Source organism: Pan troglodytes, chromosome 17, assembly GCF_028858775.2.
Source record: "Pan troglodytes isolate AG18354 chromosome 17, NHGRI_mPanTro3-v2.0_pri, whole genome shotgun sequence".
NCBI classification, from domain to species: domain Eukaryota; kingdom Metazoa; phylum Chordata; class Mammalia; order Primates; family Hominidae; genus Pan; species Pan troglodytes.
The window spans coordinates 17,337,219-17,353,786 of record NC_072415.2 but is presented as its reverse complement, the minus strand read 5'-3'; the positions used below and the strand labels follow the sequence as shown (position 1 = coordinate 17,353,786).

General features: G+C 44.5%; 1 protein-coding gene across 14 annotated transcripts in view; it reads left to right on the top strand.

Moving 5' to 3' along the window:
* LDLRAD4 (low density lipoprotein receptor class A domain containing 4) overlaps nt 1-16,568 on the top strand; it is a 436,354-nt gene that overhangs the window by 334,768 nt on the left and 85,018 nt on the right. For 2 of the 14 annotated variants that reach the window (XM_054672295.2, XM_054672294.2), the window contains exon 2: nt 1-16,568. This exon is cut by the window's left edge and continues 79,127 nt beyond it; it is cut by the window's right edge and continues 31,125 nt beyond it. The exons of the other annotated variants lie outside the window; for them this stretch is intronic. The gene's annotated coding sequence lies outside the window, so the exon portion shown is untranslated. 14 annotated transcript variants of the gene reach the window in all.

Genomic DNA, 16,568 nt, shown 5'->3' with positions numbered 1-16,568 from the left:
TCTGTTTTGTTTTTAGTCTGTGCACAGGCTCATTTGGCCCATGCTTGTGGGCCAGAACTGCTTGTTGACACAGAGCAAAGAGTGAATCCTGCCAGGCTGCCGAGGCCTCGGCTGTCCCAGGGCACGTGTGATAAAGCTGAGAGCAAGGAGGTACTCTGAGAGCTCTGGTTTGCAGAAAGAGAGAAAAGACAGGATAGATGAAGAGTAGCCAAAACTCCGTAGAACTGGGGGGAGTTACTGAGCAGACAGGATGGCATCACAGAGTGTGCCATGGTGGGGGTAGGAGGGCGGCCAACAGGGACAGAGGAGGGTCCTCTGCCAGGGAGAGAAACAGAGGGAATTTGGGGGAAACCAGTTGCAGACACGGGCTGAGAAGACCCTGACCTGCCATGAATTTGGGCCTATCAAGTGAGCAGGTGTTCGTTCTTTTTGCACTGCTACAAAGGAATACCTGAGGTTGGGTAATTTATAAAGAAAAGAGGTTTATTGGGCTCATGGTTCTGCAGGCTGTACAAGAAGTATGGTGCCAGCATCTGTTTCTGGGGAGGCCTCAGGAAGCTTCCACTCATGGCATAAGGCAAAGGGGAGCCAGTGTGTCACATGGCAGGATGGGGAGCAAGAGGGTGACAGGGAGGTTCCAGTAGCTTTAACAACCAGATATCCTGTGAGCTCATTACTGCAGGGAGGGCACCAAGCCACGAGGGACCCACTGCATGACCCAGACACCCCCCACCAGGCCCCACTTCCAACACAGAGGATCTCATTTCACATGAGATTTGGAGGAGACAGACATCCAGACCATATCAGTAGTGTGAACAATGTGAGGCACAGTGGGGTGCAGTGACCACCTAGGCCTGCAGCTCCCAGCGGCCAGCCAGGGTGAGCATCTGCATCCTTTAAACTGTCCACCAGCCCTTTCCACGACACCGTGCTTCCTACTTGCTGGGGCAGTGCAGACAGATTGCTACTGATGTCATCGAATCCCAGGGCTGCTGGAAGGCATGCCTGCATTTCACTTCTTTAAAGGCACTTACATTTTATGCCTCCCGATCTCCTCTGCCTTAGCTGGACCTGGAAGGACAGTGCACTATCTCTAGACCTGGGCTTATGCATCTTTGAATGCCTTTAAGGTTCCCTTAGCTCCTGAGGGTTCAGCTTCTGCCCAGCCAGTCACGATCCTTCCCCCTGGCCTCCTCTCTGGTTGCTGGTGCAGTTTGATTGTGCCTTTGATAGATGGCCAGGGCACACCCTCCTCTCTCCACTTCCTAACGACGGGGAGAGGCTGACGGCTGAGGTAGTTCCTAGAGGACTGTGACTCTTCACTCTTTCTTCCGTGTTGTATCCCGACTTTAGATGATGCTGTTCTAGACAGTACAGGGAAAGTGATAGAACCTAGAATCTGTCCATCTCCCTCTTCATGGGCCACCCGAGTGAGTGCGCGTGCACGGTTCTTTACCGAGCTTCAGTTTGGGATTGCCTAGGGATCTCCTTTGCCTGGCTTTATTTCTCTCTTGTTAAGAAAAAGTCAGAGTTTGCTGCCCAAAAAAGTTCCTAGAGTTATTATTGGTTAGGTTGAAATTAACCAATAATCATTGTATCTGGTTCATTTACTTCCTTTATGATGTTGCTCATTTAAGACTTTACTCATCCTCTGCGTATTTTTAAGGAAGGATCTGAAAAATGATAAGAGGTTAGTATTTTGTTATTTTATATTTTTAGTAAATGTGACATTCTAGTTGAGACTAAATATGTACAGACGTGGAACAGAGTTAAAAGTGTTTATGAGTGGGAAATAGATGGAAATAAATAATAAAGACTTATAGCTTGTGATTTGTTCAGTATCACTTAGCAACATCAATATTTTTGTCTACAAATAAAGGTCTCCTGTTTGGTACATGTTGAAAATATTTGTACGCTTGCGTGTTTGTGACCTTGTGTACACATCATCTCCAGCAGAAGGATCATTTTGGTTGTGGCTGGGTTTACAGTACTTAATTTGGGTGTCTAGACACTGGTTATAGTGACAGAAAAACGTCTGAAGATGTGAGACGAGATTTTGAAGAATGGTGTTCTTAAAATATGTCTGTAAACCGCCTCTTAACACAGAAATAAATTAAATTACAGAGTTAGAAAAATCCTAAATTAAAAGGATGTGTTTCTTCTAAGATAATTATTTGCGTGATTTGAAATCACTTTTTCCTTATCAGGAGCTGAAACATGATGTTCCCTGAGCTGTGCCGAGAACAGGGAGTGATTCCCATTAATAGCTGTGGAACTTAATTAATCTTTAGTTTTCTGACACCTTTATTTTCTAGTTCTTTCCTGATGCGGGCTTCCTGGCTAACCTCCATTTCTACTGCTGATGACCGCGTCTGTCCTTCGCATGGAAACATTCTCCTTGCCCCGGCACCCTATGTTGTGCTGTGTGTTTTCTACATGATCCCCCCTTTACTGTTCATACATGAAGCAATCTGGATTGGCCTTGCGAGCGTGTCTGTGACCTAGGAGAGTAATGTCAACCAACTGCCCCTTTTGTCAGGTGGAACCGATTTCCCTGAAATTCTCATCTGTGCAGTTAATTAGTGAGTGACCTCCCCATCCAAGGCTCTCTGAGTGTCTCTGTGTAGCCCATTTTTAACTCTCAGTATGTTTTATTTCTTCTAATTATTCTAGTCACATAGCATTTAATCACATGATCCCACTTTTGTCTGCTTTGTGTTTGAATAGATAATGGAATGATCGTACTTTCTCTGCTTCCCTGGTTCCTGATACACAGTAGGCACTCTGCAAATAGTTATTGAGCCAACAGATCAAGGAATACTTCATAAGAAGTACAAGCATTAAAAATGTTTTTATATTCACCTTGTTTGCTAAAGTTCAGTTGTTTCAACTAAAAATATAATTTTCAATATAAAAATATTTTAAGTTAGGGCCAAAGTCCAAAGTTAGCCCATAGCAATGTATAAAACTCAGAAGGTAACTGACTAGTTGTTTTTACGTGTTTTTCTAGGTCCAGGGAGTCAAATGAAATAAACTAGTTGTATATTTTGGTAGTGCTATTTTAAGCATTTACCTTAAAATGTAGCTTTAAATGGAGCCTTTTCTGTTAATCTTTTTTTTCACCTTTATGTAGTCAGGTCTCATGTGTAAGCGTTGTGTGTTGCATGTGTAGACGGCATCAGCATCTACCCCTGGCTCTCCGTATGAATACCTACACACCTAAGACTCGGGGTCCAAAGACATTCTCAAACAGATCTTCACAATTTTTTGCTACAATAACCTATTGCCCTTTAATAATATTTTATTTACGGAATACTAATATTCAGGAACATTATAGCAGAAATTATTTTGATACCTTTGACCATTAAAAATAAGATTTTAGTGATATTTCCACTCTCACGTTTTCAAATGGTAATCTGTAATTTATGTAGACACTCTGCCCTCAAAGAGGGAGCCTAACCCTGGCTCCTGACATGCGGATTGTGCATTGTGACGCCCTTCCACATGTACAGCATGAAAGGAGGAAAGAGCAGCTGTATGGTAGAGAAACCTGACAAACACTCCAGGTGATCACGCCAACACTGACGTTGGCGTTACAGTGCTATAATGTGCCGGAAGTGACACTCTACCCTGTGGCCCTCATCTCCCAAACCCTTAAAGTTAGTCTAATCATGAGCGAAAACAGCAGACAAATCCCAGTCAAGGAGAATTCTGCAAAATACCTGATTGTTATTCCTCAAACTTGTCAAGATCATCAAAAACAGAGTCAAAGACACTGTCACAGCCAAGAGGAGCCTAAGGAGACACAGTGACTAAAGGTGATGAGACATCCTGGGTGGGATCCTGGGACGGAAAAGGGACATTAGGTGAAAACGCAGAAAATAGAAATAAACTATAGACTTTAGTTAACTTTTTAAAAAGATAATCAGCAAGAGGAAAGAATGTCATTCAGTGGAACCATTTAACCTCAACACTATCTTTCTGCATTAGTTGGGGATACATTTTAAGTCTGATTGCAAATAACACAGAAGTAAAATGAGTCACAGCCTACCTTCTCCCTCCTTCCCCTCATCTCTTACTCTTCTTTTTCTCTTTGTAGAAATGATTCAGCTGGTTTACTTTTGATTAAAGAGCTTATGTTCTCTTACCTATGGAATTCAATATTAGATAAATTGTTGATTTTCAGATCACTGTTTTCATTTAAAATGGGCTAGAAAATGCAAACTGTAAGTGTCTACTATTTGTTATTTAGCCCTATAAGGCATATAGCAGTTGCTACCCTAGGGTGCAAAGCAATGTGATCAGTTGGTTTTTGAGTTGAAAAATTACATGGTCTATCTCATTAAGTAAAGCCAGGTGTGTCTCAGAGAAACTCACTGTAATTAGTCAAAGACACAGAACTGCAGATGGAAAGAAGTTTATAAAGTATATAATAATTATGGTGTAGATGAGGAATAATTGGGACTTCTTGGATTATTACTTAGAGCTTGTTTGGGAGTTGTATTATTTTCTAAGAAGGTGGGAAAGCAGTTTTTGTGTGTGAATTATTCTTACCTTATTTTTAATAGCTTCATTGGTGTCTTCCTTGCAGCTTATTATAGAGAGAATGTGAATCTGTGGTAAGCATTAGATTTATTCTCCATCTAGCATGACCCAGATGGTAGTTTTGGAATGCATTCCTGCCCAAACTACTCGGAATCACTGAGATTTATGATTTGTGAACTCATAAACTGGATAAATAAAACTCATCTTCTACAGCTTCAGTGTATGTTATTTTCTAGAGTTCATCGTGTCTGGAAACTTGATTTCAGTTAAGCTATGTATTAAGTACTTGGAATTTCTGAGTCTATTGCATTGTTGTTTCTAGGAGAGTGGGGAACTTTTTTTGGTGAACAGAGCTTACCTTCTTGTGACTGGTCATTGTCATTTCTACATGTTATCAGGAGGCCCTAGGGCCTTGCTGGAACAAGTACTTCTGAGTTGACAGAAATTGGATTGATATAAACTCTGCTTTCAAGAGCCTTACCATCCAGTGAAGACACATGATTACCTGCAGTATATCTAAGTCTCTTTAATTGTGTGAAATTCATGGGTGAGGTTTAAGGTGGGTGCATTGGGAGAGTGAGGCTTGGTGCTTGGCTATGCCCGAATCCAGAGAGGCTTTTATAAAGAAAAATCATGAGCCCAGATCAAATAACCACATAGACCAAGGAGAGAGAAATAACTTCTGCCTTAGAGAACAAGGAAAGCTTCATGGAACAGGGAGTACTTAAGCCTGGTCTTTTGAGGATGATGTATTTGAGGGAAAGGGAGTGTCCATGGGTAAACAAAGACTTGCTAATGGGATACACGGGAATATGTTTGGAAAAGGCCATGATGGGGGGTGGTTGTCACTGATTGTCCTTGTGCATCATATCAAGGGTATGTAGTTTCAACGTGATTTATAACTGCTGATGGTGACCTTGATCACCTGACTGAGGTGTATTAGGTTTCCTCACTGTCAAGTTGCTCTTTTCCCCCGTCTAAAGAGAACCACCCTTTAAAGGGTGATTAATGCTTTATAAAGGGCGATTAATAGATATTAGCAATGCATGGTGATGAAAACCAAGCTTGGACATTACAGCACTTTCATCTGGCTTAAGAAGATAATAAGCACGGCCAGGCTCAGTGGCACACACCTGTAATCCCAACACTTTGGGATGCCAAGGCAGGAGGATCACTTGAGCCCAGGAGTTTGAGACCAGCCTAGCCAACACAGCAGACCCTATCTTTACAAAATAAAAAAAAAAAAATTAGTCAGGCATCATGGCACATGCCCATAGTCCTAGCTGCCCAGGAGGCTGAGCCAGGAGGATCACTTGAGCCCAGGAGTTCGAGCTTACAGTGAGCTATGATCACAACACTGTGCTCCAGCCTGGGTGACAGAGTGAGATCCTGTCTCAAAAGAAAATAATAAGCAAAAAACTAGACTTTGTCTTCACTTTGAACATGATCCTAACCTAAACTTGACCTTCTCAAACACTAGTGCCTAAGGATGGTTTCTTTAGACAAAGCCTTTTTTTTTTGAGATTGAGTCTCGCTCTTTCGCCCAAGCTGGGGCGCAGTGATGCGGTCTTGGCTCACTGCAAGCTCCGCCTCCCAGGTTCACGCCATTCTCCTGCCTCAGCCTCCCAAGTAGCTGGGACTACAGGCATGCGCTACCACACCCGGCTAATTTTTTATATTTTTAGTAGAGATGGGGTTTCACCGTGTTAGCCAGAATGGTCTTGATCTCCTGACCTCATGATCTGCCTACCTTGGCCTCCCAAAGTACTGGGATTACAGGCGTGAGCCACCACAGCCGGCCTAGACAAAGCTTTTTATAGGGAGACGAGAAATTGTTAAGAAGTGAGCTAAGAATTGTAAAACACTTAGTATGTGGCATTGTAATATATGTGTTATTGTCTGTTGTTACCATCATGACCATCACCATCATCACGTGCATTGAGTAGCTGAAGAACCTCGATACCAGACACCAGTATGTACAAATTCTTGATGCCCAATCTCATTATTTTCACTTTGAATTTGAATTAGAAGTAAGTTGTTAAACAGGAACAAAATCTAATCATTTTTTCAAGGTACAAAAAAATTCCACATATTGAAATATAATGAATGGTTTTGCAAACTTTGATTGGCACTTTAAAAGGTGTTGGAGTAGGGCGCTCTGGGAAACTGCCTATTGATTGCACTGTTGTCAGTTTCTAAGCAACCATTGCCAAATTTATCTTCATGTCACACAACTTGTGTGTTTATCCAAGCTGGTTGAAATTCTTACCCTTGTGCAAAAATAGACCAGGGTGAATATTGAGTGGGACTGTATCGGAGGAGTGGGCTGCATTCCTCCATAGTTCCCAGTAGGTGTCACTCTGGCAGAAGAAAACAAGACATGATGGGTTCTGAAGACACATCCCTGGGGATCCGCCCAGGCCACAGGGGCATGCAGAAGCACCACTTGCCTGCCTCAGTTCCCCTATTCGTACCCGACTTCTCTGGCCAGCAGGGGCAGGTTGCCCAGGCCACGTGGTGAAGAGCATTCCTGGAAAACATTGTTCTAGACCCAGCCCTGGCTACAGACATCCCAGCTTACTCATAAAGCATTAAAGCAGTAATAGAGGAAGAGCTATATCTATGTAGCTGTAACCCGAAGAATTGGCAGCACTTGCTGGGATATGGGTAGCAAATTTTTATTCCTAGTAGGATCGGCACATATATGGCTCAGTCGTAAATGTTTATCAGCTAGCTGAACGAGTCCCACGAGGACTTCATGTGTTTCTGGGTAATCTTCCATAGGAGTTACTGTTTACTGAGAAATGCAAAATAATTTTGCTATTAGCCAATGTAACTAAGAAAAATTTTAAAAAGTATGAAAAATATAAAACAGTAAGAAAAGTATAAAATATGAACACCCAAAGAGAACCTCTGCCATCATTGCTTTCTGTTAATAGGTGATCAACAGTAAGCATTACATAACCTTGAATTCTCCCACCCAGCCCTCCCCCTGCCCCTCTACAAGAGCGAGTCATCAGGGGGCCACCCTGTGCACTAGGGCAATCACAGAAGTGGGAAGCACACCAGCTCCCCAGCTAATGCGACTCGCAGGCACTGAAGTACTGTTACTGTCACTAGACGTGCCACCGGCAGCACCCCAGAATGTAGTACCCCACTGGCTGCAAGACCAGCATTAGATAAAAGTAAGCAGGGAGTCTCGATGGATTACCACTGATCTTTGGTATCTGTAAAGGTGTCACTGTCTCTTTAAGGAAAGAGGGAGTCCCTACTTTCATTTTTCCTCAATAAATAATTTTTGACTGATTAGTGACAAAGGGACACTTTAGGGGGTGATCAGCACAGCATCTGCATGGCTGCTTCCTTGTGGGGTTTCTGAAGTGTTACCAGCTGCTTCTGTGACTCAGCCCCTCACCAACAAACAAACAAATGAGATAAATCCCAGAGACCTGGAAGAGGGAACCTGCCTTGAAATGGCATTCATGGAAAAGGTCTGGACACTTCAGCCAAGTTATTTGTATAATTTGTTAATTACATATAAGGCCCAATATGCTAAAAAATGCAACAGGATTATTAGTCTCTATTTGTCTAGAATTGAAATTTCTAAGTAGGTGTGTGAATTTATATGGGTATGTATCATATATATGTGTATGTATGTACATATACACATGTACACATATATATGACAAATAGCTTACATGTATATATACATATAGAAATGCAAGTATATCTGTGTACATATGTACATATGTACATTTTATATATGTATATATATACATGTAAGCTATTTGTTATTTCTTCTGTCTAGAGACCAACATCACACTCCCTGAGAGTCAGAAAACTGGGTTCAGACAGCAGCTCTGCAAATGACTTTTCCAGGACGTTCACTAAATCACTGCCCCTCTCCTGGACTCAGTTGCCCATGGAGGAGTTGGCAGGAGATCTCTGATGCCTCTTCCAGTTCAAAGACAGCACAGCTGGTACAGCCTCTGCTTGTATCCAGACAGCACTTTGCTGCCCCTGACCAAGAAGTGCCTATCTTCAAACCAAGATGTTGGTCTGCCGTTGCATAATCAACAGGGTTGGGCGTTACTACCTAGCAACAAGGAGTCCCTAATCCAGGGCCTTTGCTCTGATAGCTTTTGAGTATTATATGGGTACTTTTTAGCTTTTGGATTAATTGGTAGCAGAAAAAGTGGAACTCTAGTTCCTGTCATGCTTTTATTTTTTTCTTTTTTTGATTTACATTGTTCAGAGCAAATATAGAAACTATGGAATTATTTTCAGGGAATTGAAGCCCTAGAGGGTGTCCCCCTGCTTTTGGGTCTGTTGGCCTGAGCCAACCCCATCCTCAAAACACCCCAGGTGAGACTGCTGAAGGACGAATGTGCACAGCCCATGTCACAAGGAGTCTGTCCGGCTGCTCACCTTTTCTCTGACTTCTGAGCAGGTGTTTGGAAGCTGTAGGTAATGGCCCAATCTCAGAGCCCAAGGGGATTCAGGTCTTTCCCCTGCAGACTGTGCTGCTGTCCTTGGTTGGTCCTTGAAGGGACCTGCATCGTACCTGAGGCTCTGTGCCAGTGGGGATGATGGGGGCTGATGTCTCTTCCCATGGGCTCCTATGGATTTGCCCTTCAGATGACCTGGTAGGGCTCTGAGTGACTGACTTAAAGACCTTCGTAACGCCAAAGTGGCAAGATTTTGGAGACAGATTTGTGTCTCCTCATCCATGATTTTTGACTTTAATCTTTTCTGAGAAGACCAGAAATCAGAGAGTTTGTCTTCTCAGCCTCTCTGTGAAAGGATCTGCTGAGCTCGAGCTTCCCTTTTCAGCCTCAGCTTTTTAAGTTGAGAATAATAATTAAACAAAACTCCAGTCTCAATTCCAACATCAAGTGTCCATGAAGCTGTAGTTGTTGCTGTGGCTGAGAAGAAAGTAGAGAACAGAGTGCAGACCTGCGGTTGAAATGACTCTTAGAAGGGCTTGCAGGTGACCTGGGAGCTAGCAGGTGCCTAACACTGTGGCTCTCTTGGCACAAAACAACTTCAAGCCTGTGTGAAATAAAGGAAAACCAGGAGCCTCGTTCTGATTTTTATGCAGACACATCTGTGTGACCTTAGGAAGGTCTCCCAAGAGTTTTGGGTTTGTTTCTTCCCCTGTGAATTGGCTTATGATTGTGTCACTTGGCCTTACAGGTATGTAAAGCTCCCCAGTTACCAGATCTTACTGTCTCAGGGAACATCCTGCAGATATTCAGGGCCCCACACTGGAGCTATTCTTCAGGTTCCACGTTTGAAAGGTTGAAAGGCGTTAAGAGCGTGACATGAAATGAGTGGGTGAATTTATTTTTAGGAAACAGTATATAGGTAATTAGTTTTCGAAATGGGCTTCTGTTAACTTATCACCCCTTACTCTTTTCTGGGGCATCATCCAGTTATTTTTCCTCAGTCATAGAATTTGGGGCTTTTGAAAATGTCTCTATGAGAAATAGACACACACCTTGCAACTCCTTAAGATCTTGCCCTTGTAATTAAATTTTTGAGCACCATTTTTATATAGGAGTAAATGAGATAATTAAGAGATATTTCAAGAAAGAGAAGTATATGAGAAAATAAATGGTTTCTGCTGCGTGATTAAACACTGCAGCTGAGACCTTGATGAGCAGTCATTTGTTGGAAGTGTACTTCATCATCGGGAGTGGTGTCCTGATTATCGTTCAAGAAACATGTTGGGAGAAGGCAAAGACGGACGTGATGACACCTGTGCAAAGACAGACGTGATGACATGTATGCCGAAGCGTGTCTTGACTCAGTGTAGGATTGATACCAACATCTCTTGGATGTTGTGGGATATGGAGCATTAAAATATACAATAATTTATGCTAGTGATGCAGTGTAATGAGGACTTGCTGTGAATCTCAAATCGATTTCGGAGAAGCTGAACCTAATGTTTTCCTGATTGTCAAACCCTCCAGTAATGATTATAAATAACCACTGTTTTCTTTATATTAGAGAAAACCTAAAAGAAAAACCAAACATGTTCAACAATGAGCAACAGTACAAAAGAAAAAGTACAAAGTCTAGAATATCCAATAACAATTATTAGCTAATTAATTTTACTCGACCACCTGGTGTTGGAGGCATCCCTCTCCTCTCTGGCATGGTAGAGTGAGAGGAGACTCACTCTGGCATGGTAGGACTTCCTGGTCCTATAGATCCAGGCCCAAATCGTGGTCCTGGCTCAGTCTTTTTAAGATATGTGTCCTTGGACAAGTTGCTTGATGTCTCTGAGTTTCCATTTCCTCATCTGTGAAAGGTGATCATCACACCTGCTTTTATAGATAGATGTGGCTTGCTGTGAGGGTAAATGACAGTGCAGCTGTGTTTGGTAGAGGGACTGTCATGGAATCACCATCCTTGATCCCGGTGACCCAGACTGGCCACCTTGAGGCTTTGAAACTCTCAGCCAGCTCTGCCAACCTACATCAGTGAGACCTCAGCCTGCCTCGTTTCTCCACTCCCTTAACTAGGTCCATTACTTTGAAATTTGTTATCAATGAATTTGTTTACATTTTTAAAATTTTAATATATTTAATTGACAAAGATTGTCTCTATCCTGGGTATACAATGTGATTATTTGATACATGTATATACATCGTGGACTGATGATGACAGTCAGGCTCACATGTTCACCACCCACGCGGTCCGTCAGAGCCTCAGAACTTGTTCATCTTATAACTGAAAGTTCGTACCCTTTGACTAACATCTCCCCATCGTCCCCAATGGCCCAGCCCCTGGAAACCCCCATTCTACCCTCTGCTTCCGTGAGTTCCACTTTTTTAGATGCAACATGTGAGATTTAAAAAAATATCCAGTGAAGGCTGTCGATGGGACATTGATGAACCTGGGGGCTATGTGAGCTCTGGGCTGGCGCCTACCCCTCCCACCCAAGGAATCTCTGCTTCCCGGGCTGTGCCCTCCTGTGTGATCTGAAGTAGGGAAGTGGTATACTAACTTTTGGAAACATTCAGCTGCCAAGTTTCCTCTGCTGCAGGCTTTAAATAGATCCAACTGAGAAAGGAAGGTAGAGCTTGAACCAACTGCCACCCTCTATATAGAGACGGTTGTCGCCTGGTCTAGTGTAACAAATAGAGTTCTTTGTTAGAAGAGGAAAGAAACTTAACCCCTCATTTCCCATTTCTGATGATTTAGGGACAGACCTGATGGTTTACCAAAGATACACCTGAAGCTTTACTATTTCTTGTCACTCTATATTTTTTAGTAAAACTTATTTTTATCTTCGGAGATGACAGGCATCTTTGTTTTAGGGATAACTAATGATGCCTGTAGAGAACATGAGCATGTTCACAACCCCCAATTAATCTTTAACCCAGAATCCATAGAGCGTTTTTTAGGCTGACAGTTAGACCCAGTTTAATTGTGGATGGATGGTAGGATTCCAGACACTTCAGATGAAAATCCATCCAGCCATGCCTGTGGATGCCCCTTGGAAGGAGGTTGGAGCTTGGGCCACTGAGAAGGTGGATATTGCATGTCCTGACTCCCCAGATCTGTTTACACAACAGCGATTTTCCGGATAGAGTAGCACAAGGAAGGAAGTGAAAGGGGGATAGTCTTCATTTGCGGAGGGTGAGTCTAGGGAGCAGAATGGACATGTTCTGCAGCTTTGCCATGTGACTCCTTTCAGCACAACAGAAAACATACAGGGCACAGAGCTTCCTTACTGAATGCCTCAATGGTCACGACATTGGTGCGTCAGCAGGACTGGAGGATGGCAGCTAGGAGTGCTGATAAACGGGAGGCTCCGTCCTTCTCATACATCAATAAACACTTAAGTGCCTGGCAAATGCCTGGCCCCACGGGAGATGCAGAAGCCACAAGATCGACCCCTGTTCTCAAGGATCTTTAAACAGATGGCCTCTAAAGGCCCCTCAGTGATTCTTGAGCTATGGTTTAAACCCCCACAGCTAGGTTAGAGCTGGGCCATTTTCTTTTTAAAAAATTATTTTTATTTTGCTATTATTTACATTTTTTAAGAGAGTCTCTCTCTCTCTCACCTAAACTGGAGTGTGATGGTATAATTATAGCTCACTGCAGCCTCAACCTCCTGAGCTCAAGTGGTCCTCCCAACCCAGCCTCCCAAAGAGCTGGGACCACAGGTATGCACCACCACGCCGGGATAATTGTGGTTTTTTTGTAAAGATGGGGGTCTCACTTTGTTGCCCAGGCTAGTCTTGAACTCCTGGCCTCCTAAATTGTTGGTATTATAGGCGTGAGTCGACAGACTCCGGCATAGGCCATTTTCAAACTCCCAGATTCTCTCCCTTTTGATGCTTTTTGCTGATAATTATAGAAATTTTACTTTCCTTTTTCCCTCCTAAATGGAGCAGTATTCTGGTTTGGAGGATGGCTGCTATTCAAGTAGTCCTTGTCAGAAGCAAGCCTATGTTGTTGTATCTAAAGGTAAATTGCACATCTCTGGCAATTTTCCTTGCCAGCGCGTACACTGAAGCCACCTCCAGCGCTCGCCTTTGCCAGGTGGCCAGGCCTCAGGGTGGGGCTTGCTTGTCTTTCACCTCTGCTAAGACCTGCATACTTAGTGCTCTGAGAACCTTTCCTCGCCTCACCTGCTCTCCTTGGTTTTTCTGTTTTTGAGAATGGAAAAAGTTCATTTTTGTGTTCCCATTTTCTAAAAAAAAAAAAAAAAACAACTCACAAAAAAGCCCAAGCCTTTGTGGGGTCTGAGTCGTGGCGAGTGCGGCAGGTGAGGGTGCGCAGACCCATGACCCCGCCTCTGCGCTGCCGCCCCCCTTCCTCCTGGCGGGGCCGTGAGTCTGGAAACCGTTTTCCTTCATTGCCTTGGCAGTGCTCCAGCCCTCCCGTGATGATTTCCCTGTGGCTGGTCGGGGTCATTCAAGTCCAGGTGTGCCTTGCTCTTTAGGCATGATTTAGATTGGAATCTCCTGCCTTCTCTGAAGAACGATTGCTTTCTGTCCATACCTCCTGCCTCCCCAAAGAAAAGAAAAAAACAGACATTAAAAGTGAGGCTCAGCCAGCAGGGATTTATAGTCAGAGTTGCCCCATGCATGTCAATTATGCTTACCTTACGATTTTAGAACACGGAGTATGTATTTCACCCTGTATGCCCTTGTCTGGAAAATAAAGGTAATTAAATCTCATGCCATCATGATTTGAACCCAAAGCAGCAATGTAAAACAAAGCCATACACCAAACAACTAGGTTTTCTAGGATTATATCTCCCCATAAAACATCAAGTATCCTCAGAGGGGTTTTGTAAAATCATAATACATTGGCTTTTAGGTCGACCAGTTGTCCACAGTAGAGGGTTGGCCAGGGGTGTCCAGGAGTGGGATGAAGGCCACAGCTGAAGAGACCATCTTCCCTGATCCCAGACAGCCCCTCTGACGGGCCTTTGTGCTGTGAGGGCCTGAACCACAGAAGCGAACAGCCGTTGCCAGCGCCAAGCTGGGCCAGGGCCCGGCCGTGCTGGCCTGCGAGCAGCCCGGGCAGACCTCCAGGCAGCAGGACAAAGGGGCGCTGCGGTCCTCAGCCACACAGCCAGGGTGGCGGGGATAACAGCCCCTTGTCATCGCAGGGTTGTGACATTGGCATGAGCCGCCCTCACAGCTGGACCGTCCTGGCGCTTGTCTTGGGCTGTGGAACGAGCCAGCCCAGCTGTACTGAAATGCCCATTCTTTTCTCCTTTCTTGTGCCCCTGTCAACAAGCAGACAGACAAAAGGGTTCTATTGTGGCTCATGCCGTGAGCATAACCTTTCTCTGCCACGGGAAGGAGATGGGTGTGCTCAATGGTGGCAGAGCTCTGTACCTGCACCTCACTTTGTGTGCGGAGGGGAATTGGGATTTGTGTTTTGTAGCCTCTAGGACAGAGCTCCTCCATGCTTGCGGGGTCGCACATTTTGGACGGGGCCTTAATGAGTTTGTGTTGATATTCGAAGGAAGAATTCCATCAGCGTTGATCAAATGTGGCTCTGAAGACTGTGATGATGACGTCCCATGTGGCATTAAACACAAGCCGAGCTGCTGCTCCGAGGCACGCCATTCGTTCATTCGTTCAGTCCAACAAGCCTGGGCCATGAATTTTCTCTGGGACCCGCATCATCTCATTGTGGGGACACAGAAATGCTCCCTCCCAGCCCCTGCTCCTGGGGCTGTGGTGTCTGGTAGAGAGGGCAGGTGTCTAACATGGTTACAGTTACATCCGCTTGGTGGGACTTGATGACAAGACTAACGGGCATCCAGCGAGACCCCCGTCAGTGCTGGGGAGATAGTAGGGGAAAGGGCACTGAGCCAGGACAGTAAAGTGTCCCTTGGCTCCTGTTCCTGTCTCTGGAAGGTCAGTCTGTCCTGGAGGGGAAGCCAACACCCGTCTCTGCTCAGCACAACAGGCATGAGTTTTCTTATATTTTCAATAAAGAGTATGCCTTAGACTTTTTTTTTTTTTGAGACAGAGTCTCGCTCTGTTGCCAGGCTGGAGTGCAGTGGCGCAATCTTAGCTCATTGCAACCTCCGCCTCCTGGGTTCAAGTGATTCTTCTGCCTCAGCCTCTCGAGTAGCTGGGACTACAGGCGCCCGCCACCACGCCCGGCTGATCTTTGTATTTTTAGTAGAGACGGGGTTTCACCATGTTGGCCAGGATGGTCTTGATCTCTTGACCTCATGATCCACCCGCCTCGGCTTCCCAAAGCGGTGGGATTACGGGCACGAGCCGCCACGCCCAGCCAAGAGTATGCCTTATATTAAATGACAGCAGGTGTCTCTTGGCCCAGTGGAAATAATTGATGTGGTGCTATACTATGGCTTTATGTCTTTATCCTTGACACATGGGTTCTCCCCCCAGTCCCCCAAAAAGAGAGGACTTAAATATATATAGGTTTACTTACAAACATCTGCCCAAAGGGTATTAGAGTTGCATGGAAAGTGGAAAATCATTTAGACTCGTTGAACTTCTGCTTTGTGCTGAATACTGTGCTAGAAATTCAATGGACTCAGTGTCCCTGTGAGGAGAGGGTCCTGCTGAGCTGATGGGGAAGCGAAGCCCAGCCGGGTGCAGCCTGGCCTGGAGTCACACAGCGTGTGTGAAAGAGCCTAGAACCAAGCCGCGCCTGGCCCAAGGGGGAAGCGGCCCTGCCAGTGCACGCAGACTTGTTCCCGTGTCACTGACCTCATCCTCATCGTGGGTTGCTCTGGTTTGCCTTGGTCAATATTAATCATTTCCCCCTGCCTCCCAGCTTCACTAGTTTAACTATGACGTGCATGTGCTTTTGTGGGTACCCTAAGTGTCCAGGGACGCTGCTAAGAAAGACAAATACACACACATAGGGAAGAAACACAAGTACCTTGCGTCTTCCTAATCTAACAGTGTCTGGATTGCTTAAGATTCCTGGAGTAGCTGGACTGAAGGCAGAGATGAGGGGCTTGTTGACCTGGGAGCTCTTTATAGCTAATGCTGCTCGGCTTCAGTTCCTGAGGCCTGCCGCCGTAGGGCCTGCCTGCAAACGCACTGTCATCACCCCCCGCCGCTGCAGCCCCCCAGGAGTTACGCTTTTGCAGAAGACCCAGCTGCCTAAGTAAAATTAAACACCCTCAAGCTGTTTGAGGCTCTTAAAAACATTTTCTCAGCACTGAACTTCTCTGAAGATCTGAGACTATTAGCACAAAACCAAGAGTTCTCTCTAAACTGCTTTTCTCTTTCCCCTGAATGCAAATGAACTTCCCCTGCTGGTCTCCATTCATCTGACAGGTCATAATTGTGACGTTGGTAAAATAGAGAAAGTTCCCTTTTGAAAATTGAGCTATGAGAACTTTTTTTGTTAAAAAAAAAATAGAATATTTGCTTATTTTAAAAATAGAGTGACACAGTGATAATGGTGTCATCATTTAAACTCTACCCTGTAAACTCTAGTTTGGACATGTCTTGGCTTATTGGAAATAATGAAAGTACTAACGCTGTGGATTTTTT